The 19941-nt window shown below is 40.5% G+C and overlaps 1 long non-coding RNA gene across 1 annotated transcript; it reads right to left on the bottom strand.

The window, feature by feature from the left end:
- Positions 1-250: 250 nt before the first annotated feature.
- LOC124545502 lies at positions 251-7750 on the bottom strand. Its single transcript, XR_006967637.1, has 4 exons — positions 7704-7750; positions 5574-5660; positions 3786-3922; positions 251-536 (listed from the first exon to the last, which is right to left on the bottom strand). It is a non-coding gene; the product is annotated as an uncharacterized LOC124545502 (long non-coding RNA).
- Between the last annotated feature and the right edge of the window lie 12191 nt (positions 7751-19941).

The following is a 19941-nucleotide window of genomic DNA, read 5'->3' as shown; positions in this document are numbered from 1 at the left end:
CAGGTATCTATGTGTGTCATTACAATTTTTTAATACCTTAGTAATGATTGACCAGTGTTATTGTTAATCACAGTCATAACTTCTATTTTGTTAACTCCGTATTGCACAAAGCAAGGATCAGTCGTTTATGACTGAACTAGTGTGGAAACGAGGATACTTTGTTGTAGGCAGTTAGGAAAATTTGAAAGGTAGAGCTTCTTTATTGAGACTGAAGTTCTGGGATGAATTGACAAAATAAATCAAATCATCATGAGGAAAAGAAGTACTTTATTTCCAATAGAATTGTGGAAATTAATATTCGTGCGAGTTATTTCTGCATATGGTGCTGTTATTACTCGTATTATTGAAAGAGCGACAGATATCGTAGCAAATAGTCTGCATTTATTAGTGAAGATGTTATCATTACTACGGTGGTGAACAGCAACAGGCCTGGAATTGTCAGTAGCCGTTGTACGTCAGTGAGGTTGTTGGTTGGTAAGAGCTCATCCACCTTCTTGCGTCGTAGTTTAGCCCCTAGATGGACGAAGCGGTGGACGCTAGAGAGGAGGACAAGAAAAAGAACTTGGTTATTACTTTGTCTCTATCATATCTCGAGCCATCATCACGTTCCACAATTAACTCTTTATATCAACGAATGTAGCATACGAATTGCAGAGAATACACAAGGACCTGTATGTTACGTTTGCAGGAAGTGTCTCCTTAGCTATTTTGTTGCTGTGCACTTCTATAGCAGAGAGATAGGAACAGCAACAGACCGTCTGTACACTCATCGTGCACAAATGTCAATCAGTATTTTATAAATGGGGTTGTTTGCTTCGTTCTCACCCATCGTTTTTGGCAAAGAGTATGAATACTGCATAGCTTTCAATTGCGAAAGGCGGCATATATCAGTAAACGTTTTTGACCAAGGCATAGTCTTTTAATATCTCTTCTTAGTTTGACACAACAGAAAGTATATGTGTCGAGGAGGCATCACAGAAAAACTATTACGGTTCAAGTAAGTGTTGTATTATCGTCGTGGGTGAAGAGTTAACAATTAACTATTTCAAACTGACAATAGGCAAGGATTCATGATTTACATTGTGGAAACGTCAAGAATTATGCCGCGATGGACATGGTACCGTTCCAGTGGTGCCGGATTTTAATTTATTATGATGTTCAAAAGCCTATTGTATGATTTCTTTTCCTGTTTACCGTCTCTGAAGCTTATCTTATTGAGGAGTTGAAGGACTGCGAGGTTGTTTTTATACCAAGCAGTGGATTTTAATAAATATAGCGAAACCAAACACACACACACACACACACACACACACACACACACACATATATATATATATATATATATATATATATATATATATATATATATCTAACAGCACGAATCTGAATTATTGCGATGTTTTCCTTTAACCCGACCTGGTGAGTATCCCAAGCACATGAGCAGTACACAAGAAAGGGTCCAGCGTTCTATATGCCGCCTCCGTTATAAATGAGCTACATTAACCCAAAATCCTTCCAATAAACCGAAGTCGATCATTCGCTTTTCCTGCTAAAAACCTGACCTGATCGTTCCATTTCATATTGCTTTGTAAATTCTCGCCTAGATGTTGAATCGATGACTATCTCTGTATTCTAAAGTTACAGGAATTGTTTATTTCCTACTCGATCACATTATCTTATATCTTTCTAAATTTAAAGCACGTTGCAACTCATCACACCAACTAGAAATTCTGTTTACGTCATCTTGCGTCGTCCTACAGCCAGTCAACGTCGACACCTTGCCGTACATCACAGAATCATCAGCAGAAAGACGTAAATCTCTGTAGCCTGTCCGATCACTTACGTATATAGAGAATAAAAGCTGTGAAATCATGCTCCCGAGAGATGTTCCTGACAATGCACTTGTCTCTGGTAAACACTTGCCGACAAGTAAAACGTACTGGGTTGTATTACTCAAATAGTATTGGCTCAAATGGCTCTGAGCCTATGGGACTAAACATCTGATGTCATCAGTCCCCTAGAACTTAGAACCAGTTAAACCTAACTAACCTAAGGACATTACACACATCCATGCCCGAGGGAGGATGCGAACCTGCGACCGTGGCGGTCACGCGGTTCCAGACTGTAGCGCCTAGAACCGCTCGGCCACCTATGGCCGGCCACGCAGCTTATGGGAACATTAATCATATCGACCGTGGATCTCTGGAGCGTAGTGCTCATAAACGCTGTAACATCAAATAATCAGTGAACCAACAACTGAGCAAAGATCCAGAAACTTATTAATAAGTTCATGGCTCATATACGAATAATACAAAACTTTCAGTTATGTCAAATATTCATCCACAGGTATGATGCTAGCTGGTGCTACGAAGGATACAGAAAATTGCTCAACCGGGGAAAGCAATAAGTCTGCAATGCAAAAATATGGCATACCTTAGGTGGCACTGTACGAGAGCTTAGGTTACGTGGAAGAATCTCCGTAGCTTGGGTGAAGGACAGAAAAAGCCAGCTGACAAGGTGAACAGGTTTTTTCAGCTTTAATCAGCCCAAATGCTAATAAAAACTACTTTCTGAAAGAAAATTAAGGCTAAATGACCCAGATCCTTACTACTTAAACCACGTTACAGCACGTGAAATTAGAAAAGCTGTAATGAGAATCCCTTCTGAAGCAATAGGAATCGACACTATTAGGCGTACCATTTTCCAAAATATACCACACGGCATCGTGCGAGCCTCGGCTAACCTTCACTGGCGGAAAAAGTCGCAACACCAAGAAATAGTTGTGAGACATCAGAGCTACTCTAAATACACGCTGTAGCAGCCGTGAGCACTAGTTACTTTTGATAGTGGACACGGTGTGCTGCTGTTAGTCAAGAACGCGTTTATGGTGACTAGGTTTGAACGAGGTCGTGTAATATAGTACTAGAAGCTGGATGCTCCGTCTCCGATACTGTAGAAAGACTTGGCAGGAACGTAGCCACTCTGCGCTACTGCTGAAATCGGTCGTCACGAGATTAAACAGTCGCAAGAAGATCGGTCTCCGGATGGCTACGTGGCACGACGAAGACCATACGTTCGGCGTGTAGTTCTGGGGCATATTTCAGCGGCGGTTGACATCATAGCGCCATAGAAAGCTGTTATAAATCTGTTACTTCAAGGACAGCTCTGAGCCAGACGCCTTGTAGCGTGCATTCCGCTGTGCCCAAACCATTGGACAGCGCGGTGGCAGTCTGTCGTGTTTTCTGGTGAAAGCAGGTTCTGTCTCTTTGCCAGTGACGGCTGTGTGTTGGTTACTGGGACATCATTTGAGGGCCTGCGGCCAACCTGTCTACTTTCTAGACGCAGTGGACCTATACGTAGAGTTATGGTCTGCGATGCGATTTCATATATCAGATGGAGTACTCTTATGGCTATCCAACGCACTCTGACAGCAAATCTGTACGTCAACCTGTAGATTGAACCTATTGTGTTGCCATTCACGAACAGCGTTCCAGGGTGTATTTCCCACATACAGTTGTTTTCACTCAACATACTCTACAAAGTGTCGACATGTTGCCCCAGCCTGCTCTATCATCACATCTGTCTCCAATCGAACCCATATGGAGCATCATCACACAACAGCTCCACCGTCCTCCACATTAATTATTCTTGGTATTGTGACATTTTTTCCGTCAGGGTATTTAAATTTACCTTCGAGTTTGGGACACAACGCCTTCAATGAGTAACAAGTAAAGTTCAGACTACTCCTAAAAAAAACCACATGCACTTAGTGATAAACTAATTACCAGATAATACCAAGACGCTGGATTATACACTTCGCTAACGTTGTTTTCCAGGGGTATCGGCTTGCTATCTGCTCTGGTCGCTGAGGCGGGAAGTGGCGCTCGTAGACTTTGACGGGGCAGGTCCCTCCCATCGCGTCCTGTGCAGTAAAGTTGAATTAGTTACTGCTGAGTATTTTCCTGGAAGTAAAAGTGTTTACAATCGCTTTATTCAGCTACCCGATGACGTGGTAATCCACTTACGGATGCTGAAAGCAGGAGCTACAATCAGCTACATTCTACCAGCTCTACTTTCTTTTCTGCATGCAAATTGCCCGGAGTATAAGTTATCATTAGTTTGTCTGTCTGGTGTTTTTTACTATCAATTGTGCATTGAGATCTCTGGATTTGCGGAATTAGCCTGATAGCTTGTACTGATAGCCTATATCAGGGATTGCATGATTAGTTGAGAGAGTGTACTGACGGGGAATCAATTACGCACATCACTCTGTGGTTCTGTTTACACGGTTAAGGAACCGGGACTGAGCAAGGATGTTCTATTTTTTGGAAATTTGTGGTAAGTTCCTATATGACCAAACTGCTGACGTTATCGGTTCCTAGGCTTACACACTACTGAATATAATTTAAAATAAGTTACGGTAAGGACTACACATACACCCATTCCCAAGGGAGGACGCGAACCTCCGACGGAGAGAGTCGCGCGAACCTCACTCGATCAAGTTTGTATCTGTTTGGATTCACCGAGAACTCGAGTTAATGATATCCATGTCCGAGCGAGCACTGAGTTTCACTGTATGTGTTTTATGAAGTTTTCTAAACGCCGTTAAGTGCGTGCGTATTTAAGTGTTACCTTTTGTTGGCAAGAGTACGATAAGAACTGCATTGTGTTTTCGCATTGCACGTTATTTACTGTCAAATACTGAAATGTGGCAATAAGGAAAGACGTATGTTGGTCACTGCGGTACAGCTGGATAAGGTAAGGTTAGTGCCGTCTTTGGGTAAATGGGTTTTTGTACGAAAATTGTAAGTGATATCTTACGACAAACGGCCTTACTTGTAAGAGGCGGATACGTTAAGAGTTAGTTTGGTTGTAGTTCGGTGAGTTTCCACTAGTGTATCTACTAATTCATAGCAACGATTACGACAAACCGGGCTCAGGTAATACCTGTTAAGTGTGCAACTTATTCGGCTATTGATGGTGTTAATTGTTACCTGTGATAACCATTTAACCCATGTTATAATCAATACCACGAGGCAGCTGTGTTTGTTCGAAACAGCTTAGACCGATTTGCGGACACTAATAATTACCAACTATAAGATAAGTAACTGAAGTGTGTTGTCTGCCTTACTATTTGGTATTCTTTTATGTCAGAATTTTACTTTCTTGCAAATATAGTTTCACAAGTTAGTGTCAAAATTTTTTTCTAGGGCACTTCTTTACGTTTAAAAGGTGCTGCAAATTTTATTTACTTAATAGTCGTGCTCAAACTGTAACGATTGACATAAATTCATCGCTTGAAAATAAAATCGCTGATTAAAAGCAGAGTAACATATGTAATTTTTCATCATAAAAATATGACCTAGAAAATATATTTAAAAGTTAGCAGTAAATATTTTAAACTACCACAAGCACCAACAAATATCAGTACTTATTAATTGTATGAAAATAGCAACGAAGAATTGAAAAGAATATGAGCATAAAAATCGCATAATTTTTGGAATACTCAATTAATTTTAAAAAATATTTCTTTTAGTATATTTTTCAGACATATGTAGTGCTAATATACAAACCAGACTGCAGTTCGTCTTCTGCAACCGGAGGCCCTCCTGCCAGCCCTAGGCACTCCTTGGGACATACCACCTGTGCAGAGATGGCTCCTGCGCAAAGGAATTGTTTTGTAGTTTTAATATGTTTCATACAACGCAATTGCACCAGTACATTCATCATTCACAACGGAAAGTTGAACTTATTTAGATGAGAGACCTAAACAGTTACTAAATGTTCACTTTACACATCAAAAGTCTCACAGTACTATATCTCGATGCTTTTCCTGTATTTACTATGGTCAACTGACCTCTGAGTTGTGAGAAAACAGTTCCAGAATCTGTAATAATTTACCAAACTGTCATCCATTCAATGGGAATTACATTCACTTCTGTGTCTATAAGAGTAATTTAACTTAATGACCAGTGGAGACGTACTTGCAGACACGCAGGGATGGATGTGCCATATCATAACATAGCAGGACCCATTTGAGTGTCATCCACCCACCTTTACAGCATGTTCTAAGCCCGTTTTATTGCCCTTTATGGCAAGGCATTATGGGATTACATCTCAGCTAGATAACGCCCTCCTGCACACGGCGACCCTTTCAGCTGCTTGCCTTCGTGCTTTCCAAAACATACGTTACACTGTAAGGTCAGCTTATCTCACCCCAGTTGAGAAAGTTTAGAGCATTATTGGAAAGACCCTCCAAGCAACTCGGCATTTTGAAGATCTAAAGAGCAATTGGGACTGCATGTACCAAGATATCCTTCAAGATGACATCCAACCATTCTATCAAACAATGTCAATACTAATAACTGCTTACATAGCGCCAAAGGTGGACCAAAGCGTAAACGACTTCCTCAACTTATGAAGCTTTTCCTCTTGAATTAACTATCGAATTTTTTCTTAAGTTGCAATCATTTGTTGACTGTACACGCACATTACATCAACCGAGTTCCGTCCCAGCCTATTCGACACAATGGAAGAGACACCAAAGATTTAGACCTTGTATCGTAAAGCTGTTAATACTCAGTAAAAAGCCCTGTCCGGTTAAGAAGCAGCACATGAGCCACGTTGCCTCACGGATGACCCAATATGTGCAAAATTGGTTTAGATTTAGAACCGACTGCCGCAGGATCGCCTGTCGAGCTATGTGACGAACGCTACGAACAATACCATACAGTTACCACAATCGCTCGTCATCTCTTTGCATCCCATTAAAATGGAACTAACTCTTAATTTAACGAAACTGGAATGTAAACGCAGCCATGGAGCACAAAACGACAAAAATTTATATATTCATTAAAGTTATTTACGAAATATCAAGGTAGTTAATTTACTGTTTAGCTTGTGGAAATTTGTATGATATCTATGTCGTAACTGTTCTTTAAATTATCGCTATAAATAATCCGTAGTATAGCCCGTATATTTTGGAAGAAAATTCGTTTCTATAGTCTTGTCATCGCAACGATATGTAAGCACAGCGTTCATTGAGTTATTGAAATTTAGGAAACGTCTGTTAGATATTGGTCAAACGAACTCCACTTACTTAAACATTTAAACGGGAATGCTATCACAGCTCGGAATATGTGAACATAGCAACTTCATGCTGCATTTTGTTCCAAATGGGTGCTGTTTTTGGAGCTAGCAGTTACTGACTGGTAACATAAATCTTCTTTCCCAGAGTTTATTTCTAGGTAATTAAGTGCACATAGTCTCACTCTGCTGTAAGCGACGCATGCCTCATTCATCCTTTACGTTTCCCTTTCTTCACATATCAGATATTACTAGAAAAAGTTATGCCTATGGTTCCACCTTTAATATTTTCTGTCAAGCAATATGAGGTGAGAGCAAAAACTATGACGCTGTTGAGTCCGTCCCGTCAGTCAGTGTACAAGAACAAATGAATAAAGGCTTGTATACTGGTGAACGCATACAGTGCAGTTCGATGAAAGGGGATGCATATAAGGAACGAATGGATTAACGGAGTGTCTCAAAGATTAGCAACAAGTAATTCGTTTCCAGCTGTTCACCTCTTCGAAACGTAGTTAGAGGTCAAACATCGTTATTGGTATATCTGTTACAAATTGAAAATGCGTCTAAGAGTCGATTACAAACGAAGTTACGTGGTTCTGTTCGGCGAATTGACTTACCGACACAGGCGGCGACCACGACGATGACAATGAGTGTCTTCTGCATGGCGAATAGTAGCCAGGAGTTAGGAACATCGCCTTTTATAAGCTAGTAAGCTTCCGTTGTTACGTAAAGCGAACGTCATCAGTTAAGTGCGAATTGTAGTGATAAAAGCTACCAGGCGTTTTGTACTTCACAGAAAATTATCCGTTGTTCCCTCCTGTGGATGTTAATAGCAGTCGAACAAGGAAAAGGGAAATGAATTTACATGTCACTGGCTGAGGGAGGCGTGGCTACTCGAACGAGCCAGATAAAAAAACGTTTACGAGATACGAAGTCTGGTTACGTAAAGTTTTTAGTTTTTCATTTATTTATTTATATAATGCTTTGAATTAAAAGAAATACTATCGACGGCTCTCGAGTAACATATACCAAATAAATTAATAAGAAATGCTACTGATCCCCTACATTACACAGTACTGGTCGGAACACTGTTGCAAAAGCGACGAAAAAAGCATATCAAATTAGAATGAACGCGAAACCTCCAAGAGTGGTGAAGTTTTACAGAAGCTAGAAATTTACTCCGAACTCGAATGACAAATACTTTTAATAGTTTTCACAACGAAACTCAATCGAAAATGTGGCAGAAGATCCAAAGACATTCTGGTCGTATATAAAGTACGCAAGCGGAAATATGCAATGAATATCTCGATTACACTATAACACCCTACTGATGACAGTGCCATTAAAGCAGAGTTACTAAAAGCGGATTTAGCAAATTCTTTCCCCAAAGAAGACGAAGTAAATATTCCAGATTCGAATCAAGATAAGCTGGAAACGTGAGTAACTTACAAGCAGATATCCTTGGTGTAACACAGCAATTTAAATCATAAAAGCAAAGCCTCCGGTCCTTACTGTATACCAGACAGGTTCCTCTCAGAGTATGTTGATAAAGTAGTTTCATATTTATAGAAGTATGTACAAGCGCTTTCTCGTCGAGTCATTCTTACCTAAACACTGGAAAGTTGCGCAGCTCACACCAATATCTAAGAAAGGAAATGGCTTTAATCCGCTGAATTACAGACCCAAATCGTAAACGTCGATTTGCCGTAGTGCTTAGGAACATATATTCTGTTCGAAGATTATGAGTTACCTCAAAGCAAACAATTTATTGAAAAACGGATAATGGCTTGTGAAACACAGTTACCAATTTATTGTCAGGAAGTAATGAACGCTATTGACGGGGTTGTCATAGTGTTCCGTAGCTACAGGTTTCCAGAAATTCCGTATTTTTAGGTTTCCTGGAAGTTATTGACACCGTTCTCCACGGGCAGGAGCTGCTTCTGTTGAAATTGCGTGACTGCGGAGGATTGTCCCAGTTGTGTGACTGGATTTGTGACTTCCTGCCAGAAAGGTCACAGTTCGTAGTAACAGACGGAAAGTCATCGAGTAAAACAGAAAAAATACCTGGCGTTCCCCAGGAAGTATTATAGGCTTCCAAAAATGGTTCAAATGGCTCTGAGCACTATGGTTTCTGAGTTCATAAGTTCCCTAGAACTTGGAACTACTTAAACGTGGCTAATCTACGGGCATCACACACATCCCTGCCCGAAGCAGTATTCGAATCAGCAACCGTAACGGCCGCGCGGTTCCAGACTGTTGCGTGTTATAGGCCCTCTATTGTTCCTCGTCTACATGACCGATTTAGGAGACAATATGAGTAGCACTCGTAGATTGTGGGAAGATGGAGCTGTCATTTATGGTCTTATAAAGTCATCAGATGCTCAAAACAAATTCCACTACAATTTAAACGAGGTATCTGTATGGTGCGAAAAGTGGCAATTGACTCTAAATAATTAAAAAGATGAAGTCGACCACATGAGTACTAAAAGAAATCGACTAAATTTCGGTTATACTAAAAAATCACACAAATATAAAGGCTATAAACTCAACTACTTACTTATGGATATCTATTACGAATAACTTAAGTTGGTTCTATCACATATAATGTTGTGGGTAAAATAAACCGAAAACCCCAATTTATTTACAAAACACTTAAAACGTGTGACGGGACCTCTAAAGAGACTGCGCACACTACGCTTGTCCGTGCTCTTCCGGAGTAGTCCTTTGCGGTGTAGGAGACGCATCATATTGGATCTACGGAGGACACTGAAAAAGTTCAGAGAAGGGCACCTCGTCTTGTTCTGTCACGAAATAGCGAAGAGAGTGTCACGGATATGGTACGTGAACTGGTGCGGCAATCACTAAACGGAAGCCGTTTTCCTTTGTGGCTGGATATTGTCACGAAATTTCAATCACAATTTTTTTCCTCAGAGTGTGGAGATTTGGGATTATGCCCACCTACATAGGGCGCAATGATCATCGTAATGAAAGATGAGAAATCAGAGCACTCACGGACAGATGTACTCGTATGTATTTGTGTTTCCCGCGGGCTGTAACAAAGTGGTGCGTTAGAGAAAAAGAATGACGGTGGTTCGGTGAACCCTGTGTCAGGCACTTCATTGTGAATTGCAGAGTAATGAAGCAAATGTGGATGTATTTTCACAGACCATAAGCGACTACCTGGACCAACAGAGTGAACTGGACAGAGAAAAAGCTGTAAGCTACCCGTGGTCTAGGGGTAGCGTCTTTGATTCATATTCAAAACTTCTTCGGCCTCGGGTTCGATCGCCGCCACTGCCTAAGTTTTGATAAATAAGCAGCATTGGTGGCTGAAAACTTCCGGCATAGAAGTCAGCCTCATTCTGCCAACGGCCTTGTCAAAGAGGGCGGAGGAGCGGATAGAGGTGCAAGGCACTCTCTTGTCCTAGGGGTGGGAAATTGCCCCTAAAGGCGGAAGAATCAGCAATGATCAACGACATGAGGATGCAGAAGGCAATGGAAACCACTGCATTAAAGACACGTAACGTGTATACACAGGACATGTGGCCTGTATTAGAAGAAGTGTCATGATGATCTCTCCATTGGCAAAAGATTCCGGAATAGTCCCCCATTCGGATCTCCGGTAGGGGACTGCCAAGGGGGAGGTTACCATGAGAAAAAGATTGAATAATCAACGAAAGGATAGCGTTCTACGAGTCGGGGCGTGGAATGTCAGGAGCTTGAACGTGGTAGGGAAACTAGAAAATCTGAAAAGGGAAACGCAAGGTTCAATCTCGATATAGTAGGGGTCAGTGAAGTGGAGGAAGCCAAGGATTTCTGGTCAGATGAGTATCGGGTAATATCAACAGCAGCAGAAAATGGTATAACAGGTGTAGGATTCGTTATGAATGGGAAAATAGGGCAGAGGGTGTGTTACTGTGAACAGTTCAGTGACCGGGTTGTTCTAATCAGATTCAACAGCAGACCAACACCGGCAACAGTAGTTCAGGTATACATGCCGACGTCGCAAGCTGAAGACGAACAGATAGAGAAAGTGTATGAGGATATTGAAAGGGTAATGCAGTAAGTAAAGGGGAACGAAAATCTAATAGTCATGGGAGACTGGAATGCAGCAGTTGGGGAAGGAGTAGAAGAAAAGGTTACGGGAGAATATGGGCATGGGACAAGGAATGAAAGAGGAGAAAGACTAATTGAGTTCTGTATCAAGTTTCAGCTAGTAATAGCGAATACCCTGTTCAAGAATCACAAGAGGAGGAGGTATACTTGGGAAAGGCCGGGAGATACGGGAAGATTTCAATTAGATTACATCATGGTCAGACAGAGATTCCGAAATCAGATACTGGATTGTAAGGCGTTCCCAGGAGCAGATATAAGATACTGGATTGTAAGGCGTTCCCACGAGCAGATATAGACTCAGATCACAATATAGTAGTGATGCAGAGTAGGCTGAAGTTCAAGACATTAGTCAGGAAGAATCAATCCGCAAAGAAGTGGGATACGGAAGTACTAAGGAATGACGAGATACGTTTGAAGTTCTCTAACGCTACAGATACAGCAATAAGGAATAGCGCAGTAGGCAGTACAGTTGAAGAGGAATGGACATCTCTAAGAAAGGGCCATCACAGAAGTTGGGAAGCAAAACATAGGTACAAGGAAGGTAGCTGCGAAGAAACCATGGGTAACAGAAGAAATACTTCAGTTGATTGATGAAAGGAGGAAGTACAAACATGTTCCGGGAAAATCAGGAATACAGAAATACAAGTCGCTGAGGAATGAAATCTATAGGAAGTGCAGTGAAGGCTCTGAGCACTATGGGACTTAACATCTATGGTCATCAGTCCCCTAGAACTTAGAACTACTTAAACCTAACTAACCTAAGGACATCACACAACACCCAGTCATCACGAGGCAGAGAAAATCCATGACACCACCGGGAATCGAACCCGGGAACCCGGGCGTGGGAAGCGAGAACGCTACCGCACGACCACGAGCTGCGGACGAAGTGCAGGGGAGCTAAGACGAAATGGCTGCAGGAAAAATGTGAAGACATCGAAAAAGATATGATTGTCGGAAGGACAGACTCAGCATACAGGAAAGTCAAAACAACCTTTGGTGACATTAAAAGCAGCAGTGGTAACATTAAGAGTGCAACGGGAATTCCACTGTTAAATGCAGAGGAGAGAGCAGATAGGTGGAAAGAATACATCGAAAGCCCCTATGAGGGTGAAGATTTGTCTGGTGTGACGGAAGAAGACACATGAGTCGATTTAGAAGAGATAAGGGATCCAGTATTAGAATCGGAATTTAAAAGAGCTTTGGAGGACTTACGGTCAAATAAGGCAGAAGGGATAGATAACATTCCATCAGAATTTCTAAAATCATTGCGGGAAGTGGCAAATAACGACTCTTCACGTTGGTGTGTAGAATATATGAGTCTGGCGATATAATAACATCTGATTTTCGGAAAAGCACCATCCACACAATTACGAAGACGGCAAGAGCTGACAAGTGCGAGAATTATCACACAATCAGCTTAACAGCTCATGCATCGAAGCTGCTTACAAGATTAATATACAGAAGAATGGAAAAGAAATTTGAGAATGCGCTAGGTGACGATCAGTTTGGCTTTAGGAAACGTAAAGGGACGAGAGAGGCAATTCTGACGTTACGGCTAATAACGGAAGCAAGGCTAAAGAAAAATCAAGACACTTTCATAGGATTTGTCGACCTGGAAAAAGCGTTTGACAATATAAAATGCTGCAAGCTGTTCGAGATTCTGAAATAAGTAGGGGTAAGCTATAGGGAGAGACGAGTCTTATACAATATGTACAACAACCAAGAGGAAATAATAATAAGAGTGGACGATCAAGAACGAAGTGCTCGTATTAAAAAGGGTGTAAGACAAGGCTGGAGCCTTTCACCCCTACTCTTCAATCTGTACATCGAGGAAGCAATGATGGAAATAAAAGGATGGTTCAGGAATGGAATTAAAATACAAGGTGAAAGGATATCAATGATACAATGCGCTGATGACCTTCCTATCCTGAGTGAAAGTGAAGAAGAAATAAATTATCTGCTGAACGTAATGAACAGTCTAATGAACACACAGTATGGTTTGAGAGTAAATCGGAGAAAGACGAAGGTAGTGACAAGTAGTAGAAATGAGAACAGCGAGAAACTTAACATCAGGATTAATGGTCACGAAGTCGATGAAGTTAAGGACTTCTGCTACCTAGGCAGTAAAATAACCGATGACGGACGGAGCAAGGCGGACATCAGAAGCAGACTCGCTATGGCAAAAAAGGCATTTCTGGCCAAGAGAAGTCTACTAATATCAAATACCGGCCATAATTTGAGGAAGAAATTTCTGAGGATGTGCGTCTGGAGTACAGCATTGTGTGGTAGTGAAACATGGACTGTGGGAAAACCGGAACAGAAGAGAATCGAAGCATTTGAGATGTGGTGATATAGACGAATGTTGAAAATTAGGTGGACTGATAAGGTAAATAATGAGGAGGTTCTACGCAGAATCGGAGAGGAAAGGTAAATGTGGAAAACACTGATAAGGAGAAGGGACAGGAGGATAGGACATCTGCCAAGACATGAGGGAATGACTTCCATGGTACTAAAGGGAGCTGTAGAGGGCTAAAACTGTAGAGGAAGACAGAGATTGGAATACGTCAAGCAAATAATTGAGGAAGTAGGTTGCAAGTGCTACTCTGAGATGAAGTGGTTAGCGCAGGAAAGGAATTCGTGGCGGGCCGCATCAAACCAGTCAGTAGACTGATGACCAAAAAAAAAAAAAAAATTAAAAGCCCAGTTTACTCTAAACACCGGATTTGAAAGTATTTCTTCGTTTAATAAAGGCTAAACGTATAAATACCGTCGAAGTGCTTCACAGGTTTTTTTTTTTTTTGTTACAAGCTCAGTAATAAGTATCATGTTAATGGGGAGATACTCACTTTATTGGTAAGCTTCGTTATTGATTTGTAGGTAAGGTTATATATCTCGCCTTCATACAAGAGCCGGTTAATTAATCTTCTCCTCTATTTGAAAACACTAGGAAGAACAGGAGATCATATCATTAACCTCGACGCGAATTATATCATCGGTCAGCATTTAACAGGTTTTTTTAATGTCCGCAAAACACGGAAATGCACAGTCCTCAAGGTAGTACTTAAAGAAATTCTTTTCAAATAATAATATAAACCCTTTAGTTGCCAAGAAAGCCATATGCATTCTAAAAATTTTCACAAACCTCGCTGATTACTTAAAACACTACCTCCGGTTATCTTTTGCGTTTCCATCGTAACAGTGTGAGTCCCACGTAACAGAGTGACTCTCACGGAAAGTAAATGGGCCACTGACTTGTTTTTAGCACCACACACTAAAAAGTATTGTACTAATCAGCCTCACTAATGTGGCGTTCGCTGTGTTATTCAGTGGTTTGGTATTTAACTAATTTGTAAATGGAAATGACAATCTTATTTTATTACATTGGGTAATTACTAAATAATTTTTCTCTCGGCTAAAGATTTGATCAAGTTGCTAAAGATCTCCATGTTAACGTCGTGTTAAAGTGTTGTCTGTAAGTTGTGTGTCACTAAATCACAGTTCATACAACAGATTCAATACAACTATGGATTACGATGGAAACAATAATCTTCAGCAAAATGATCATTAAAACCATCGAATATCAGCCGCGCATAACACTGACGTATGTTACCTGAACCAATATTCTTCGCAACTCGTGCGTAATTAATTTCGGCTCCATACATCAGCAAGAAAAATATCTTATAAGGATCGTGCAATGAGCACTGTTTTTAAAGAACCAATCTGATACGAATCATTTTCATATAAAATGAGTTCGCAACCACTAGTGCACATTTATTTTTACACATTTGTATTACGTTCGGCATTTATGTCTGCAGAGTTGCGTGATGGCGGCAGGCAATTGATAGAGACTTTCTATTGTTAGAGCAAATAAGTAAATATTTAAAATGCTTATTGAACGCTATAAAATCTATTTTCGTATTGTGCACTATTTAGACTTCATCAAGCAAACATTCGATTTGTTTCAAAGGAAAACACAGACAAAAGCGCGATACAAATCGCTATCATCAATGGCTGCGCTCCTTTCAGCAGAAAGAAATAATTAACACAGATAATGCTTAGTGAGAGAGGAATTACAGTTACAAATAATAATTCACTCATATTAATAATAATATTGAACTCTATTTTCAAGTAATAATTAACAAATAATTACACTTTCTTAACAGACCTCAGTTTGATATGCGTCTTGCGTGCTCAACCTACAAAAGCCATCCAACAAAAGGTAAAAACAAAGGAAGACAAACGCAGATCATAAAAGGAATTTACAAATATCATTGTCTTTGTATTGTACACATCGATATGTCCAATTATATCATAGAATATTATGTAAATAATTAATATTTAAAAATTTTCACTGTTTTTTCATACGTCGAATAGATAATGTTTGTAACTGTTAGAGGCATAATTTCCTCTCGTCGCACTGTAGCCAAAATTTTATCACGTGAATGTTACACTAACCACTGACATTATGTTTTTCGCCCCCCTGTCCTGCATGGTACTGGGAAGCTCTTTTACAGACTCCACGAAGGTCCTAGAGGTTTTCACGAATTATCTACTGCAGAGAAAATCGTGAGTAACTTTCATCCACACACAAATTCTGCAGCATCATTAACTTTCATCCGAGATATGAACACTGCTATAGCTACACAGACTCTTGAGCAAACTATACGTCTCAGAAGATATTAACTCAGAGCACAACACACATACGCGACACAAAGGCGACCATAGAATTACCTAAAATATGAAGTCTTTTTTGTAAAAAAGCTTTCCTAAAGTCATGTGTTTTCCGATTATGAGTTTCCACCCTTCGCATCTGGAATATGCACACAGAGGTGGGCATTCCAGAGCACACACTGGTGGCCTGTATCTCTCCCGCAAGCAGCCTTTTCTTCTCTGTGACAGAAAAATCCCACTGCTGTAGAAGTCTGCGTTTAAATCAAGTACACTCGCTTCCCGAAACAGCTTTTGATCGGTTAATTTACCATTATGAAATTTCAATACAGACTGAAAATGATATGAAACACAACTACTTATCAGTGTTATCGGCTAATTTATTGGTTCACAAATTACAGGAGACAAAGAATTTGGAAGAAAAAGTAATCACTAAATCTTTAGTTATACAAAGGGAGTACAGGAATTAGTATTAGCAAATACAAACTGTGATGTAGCGCAATAACGGGTAAACGCAGGTAAACGCAGGTAAACGACTCAGCCGTTACCTCGCACAGGGGGCACGGTCGAACAGTTGAAAAGATCGATTAATATGTTTCTCGTAATGGATGTCGAGAACATGCGCTTGTAAATTAACTGTTGGCTTTTCCGGTCTCTGCCTGGCCAGCACTCGAGAAATCCTGACAGGTAGCCGTGTCTTGGTACTTGGAGTGAGAAGGTGATTGGAAAAAGACGTCCACTACAGATTCAGCTGACTCTATGACCGGAAACTACGGCCCATAGCTCACCCTTTATAGGTTTTCAGAGTGACTGTTTTTCCACTCGAATATAGTTGTCCATGAGCCTCTTCGTTATTTTTCTCGATCACTGCATCTACGCATCTAGTAACCACAATTAGAACATGGCTTTTTCCTGTCATGAGTTTTTTTCTCTATCCTCGACTCATTTGATGGGTTGATAAGTTTCATCCATGTGCTGTACCCATGACAGGCAAGCAGATCACTTCTGGGAGGATGTATCTACTTCTACATCTACGTGATTACTCTACTAGTCACAATAAAGTGTCTGTCAGAGGGTTCAATGAACCACCTTTAAGAAGTTCCTACCGTTCCACTCTCGAACGGCGCGCGGATAATATAATCACTTATATATTTCTGTGCGACCCCTGATTTCTCTTTTTACATCGTGATGAAATTTCTCCTATTTAGGTGGGTGCCAACAGAATGTTTTCGCAATCGGAGGAGAAAACGGGTGACTCAAATGTTTTGCGAAGATCCCGTCCCAACGAAAAACACTTTCGTTTTAATTATTTCCACTCCATTTCGCTTATAATGTCTGTGGCATTATCTCCCCCTATCATCTGCAAACAAGCTTATAGCGCTACTCAGATTGTCTCCTCTGTAGTTAATATAGATCGGGAATAACAGAGGGCTATAGCACTTCCTTGGGGAACGCCGGATATTTATTCTGTTTTACTTGATGATTTTCCGTGTACTACTACGAACTGTGATGTTTCTGACAGGAAATCACGAATCCAGTCGCACAACTGAGGCGATATTCCATAGGCACACAGTTTGGTTAGAAGACGCTTGTGAGGAACGGTGGCGAAAGCGATCTGGAAACCTAAAAATATGGAACCAATTTGACATCCCCTGTCAATAGCACTCACCACTTTCTCAGTATAATGAGCTTGTAGTGTTTCACAAGAACCATGTTTCCTGAATTCGTTCTATATGTCAACAAATCGTTTTCTTCGAGGTACTTCACAATGTTCGAATACAGTATATGTTCCTAAACCCTCTTGCAAATTGCCGTTAGTTATATGGGCCTGTAATTCAGCAGATTGCTCCTATTTCCATTTTGGGTATTGGTGTGACTTGAACAATTTTCCAGTCTTTAGGTACGAAACTTTCTGTGAGCGAGCAGATGTATATAACTGCTATATATGGAGCTATTGTATCAGCGTAATCTGAAAGGAACCTGACTGGTATACAATCTGGACCGGAGGCTTACCTTTATTAAGTGATATAAGCTGCTTTACTACACCGGGGTTATCTACTCCTACGTTTCACATTTTCGTAGTTGTTCTTTATTGGAATTGAGGAATGTTTACTTCGTCTTCTTTGGTGCAGGAGTTTCGGAAAGCAGTGTTTAATAACTCTCCTTTAGTGGTACTGTCATTAGTGGCTTCACCATTGTTATTGCGCAGTGAAGGTATTGACTGCGTCATGCCACTGATGCGCTTTATGTGTGACCAGAATATCTTTGGGTTTTCTGCCAGATCCCGAGGCAGAGTTTCGTTGTGGAAATTATTAAAAGCATCTCGCACTGAAGTACAGGCTATATTTTGAAGTTCTGCAAAACATTGCCAATCTTGATGATTTTGCGTTCTTTTAAATTGGGAGTGCTGTTTTCGTTGCTCCCGCAACAGCGATCTCACCCGTTTTGTGTACAATGGAGGTCCCCTACCATCACTTATTACTTTATGAGGTACATATCTCTCAACAGCCTTCGATACTATCTCTTTGAAATCAATCCACATCTTTTTTACGCTAACATGATCAGATCGGAAGGAGTGGAGACTGCCTCTTAAAGAGGCATGAAGAGCAATTTTATCAGCTTTTATAAACAAATGTACTTTGCGTTTCCTTTTGATGGTTGTGGGTGTTACGGTATTCAGCCTAGCAGAAACCGCCTTGTGGTCCCTAATCCCTGTATTCGTCATTATACTCCCAATTGGTACGGGACTATTTGCTACCAAGAGGTCAAGTATGCTTTCGCAGCCATTTATGCATCGAGTTGGCTCATTGACTACACGTTGAAAATAATTTTCAATACAACTTCGGATGACGTTGTATGCCTGTCACCGGCTTTATATGTATAATTTTTCCAGCATATCGATGGTAGATTTAAGTCACCTCCGACTACAATTGCATGACTGGCGTACCTATTGAAATGAGACTCAAGTTTTCATTGAATTGTTCAGCAATATATGTTCTGAGTCGGGTGGTCGGTAAAACGATCCAATTAATAGTTTGGTCCGACATACTACTTCGCAGGAAATATCTAGTTCAATTTCACTACCAGGTAAACAACTTCTGACGTCAATAATTACGCCATCACAAGAATAATTAATATATCCTTTCTGATCACTGTTAAATCATTTGAAATAATTTCTGCTAAACTTATTTCCGGCTTTATCCAGCTTTTCGAACTTATAACTATTTGAGCTTCAGTCCTTTCAATTAGGGCTTGGAACTCTGGTTCTTTCCCAACACAGTTATGACAATTCACATTTACAACACCGATCGTTTCTGCAACTACCTTTCTGTGGTTTTACCTGCCCCCATTTAGACGGACGCCATTTCTGTGGTTTCCTGAGACCCTCTAACCTAAAAATTTCCTTCGGAAGGCGTTCTCGTTTAAAATTACTTGGCTTTGTTCCGTTCTTGTTTCTCGTGCTCCGCACACCCATTGGCGTCTTCGAAGAAGCCCCAGTGGAACAGCCCCACTTATTTTCTCACTTTTAACTAAAATAGTCCCGGTCCTGACAGCTCCCCGCAGAAATACATTAAAGGGCCCTACACAGAGTAGCTGTAGCACCATAAAAGTTGTACATGGATTGTTTATATGATCCTGACAGAACGCAGCTACATTTTGTTCACTATCGTCAGTTTCTTAGGATTACTCTGTCATCTGTTTCTCTACGAAGTCTTTCTTACGTCACTATTTTGTCATTTGTCCTCCTGCTCGCAACGGTAATTCGATTTCTCTGATGAACTCACTACAGTCGTCCTCTTAGAAAGAGAAAACAATAGTCACCACCTCAAATATCATCAAATAAATTCTTATACAAATGCTGCAACAATCACATTTGGAACAACGCAAAGATACAACATTTATTATAACTAACGTTGTACTTAGTATATGTAGCAATGGGACATTTTTAGACCCTTTCTTGGCTTTCCATTTCGATCTACTCCTTACCTATGGTTTTGGAAATTTTCTCTACTCTTTTGACGGGTTTTCTTAATTCAACAGATTCGATGTTACATATATCAAAGCCAAATA

This window comes from Schistocerca americana, chromosome 8 (assembly GCF_021461395.2).
Source record: "Schistocerca americana isolate TAMUIC-IGC-003095 chromosome 8, iqSchAmer2.1, whole genome shotgun sequence".
Classification (NCBI taxonomy): Eukaryota; Metazoa; Arthropoda; class Insecta; order Orthoptera; family Acrididae; genus Schistocerca; species Schistocerca americana.
The sequence above is the reverse complement of the archived record's forward strand: the minus strand, read 5'-3'. Positions and strand labels throughout refer to the sequence as shown.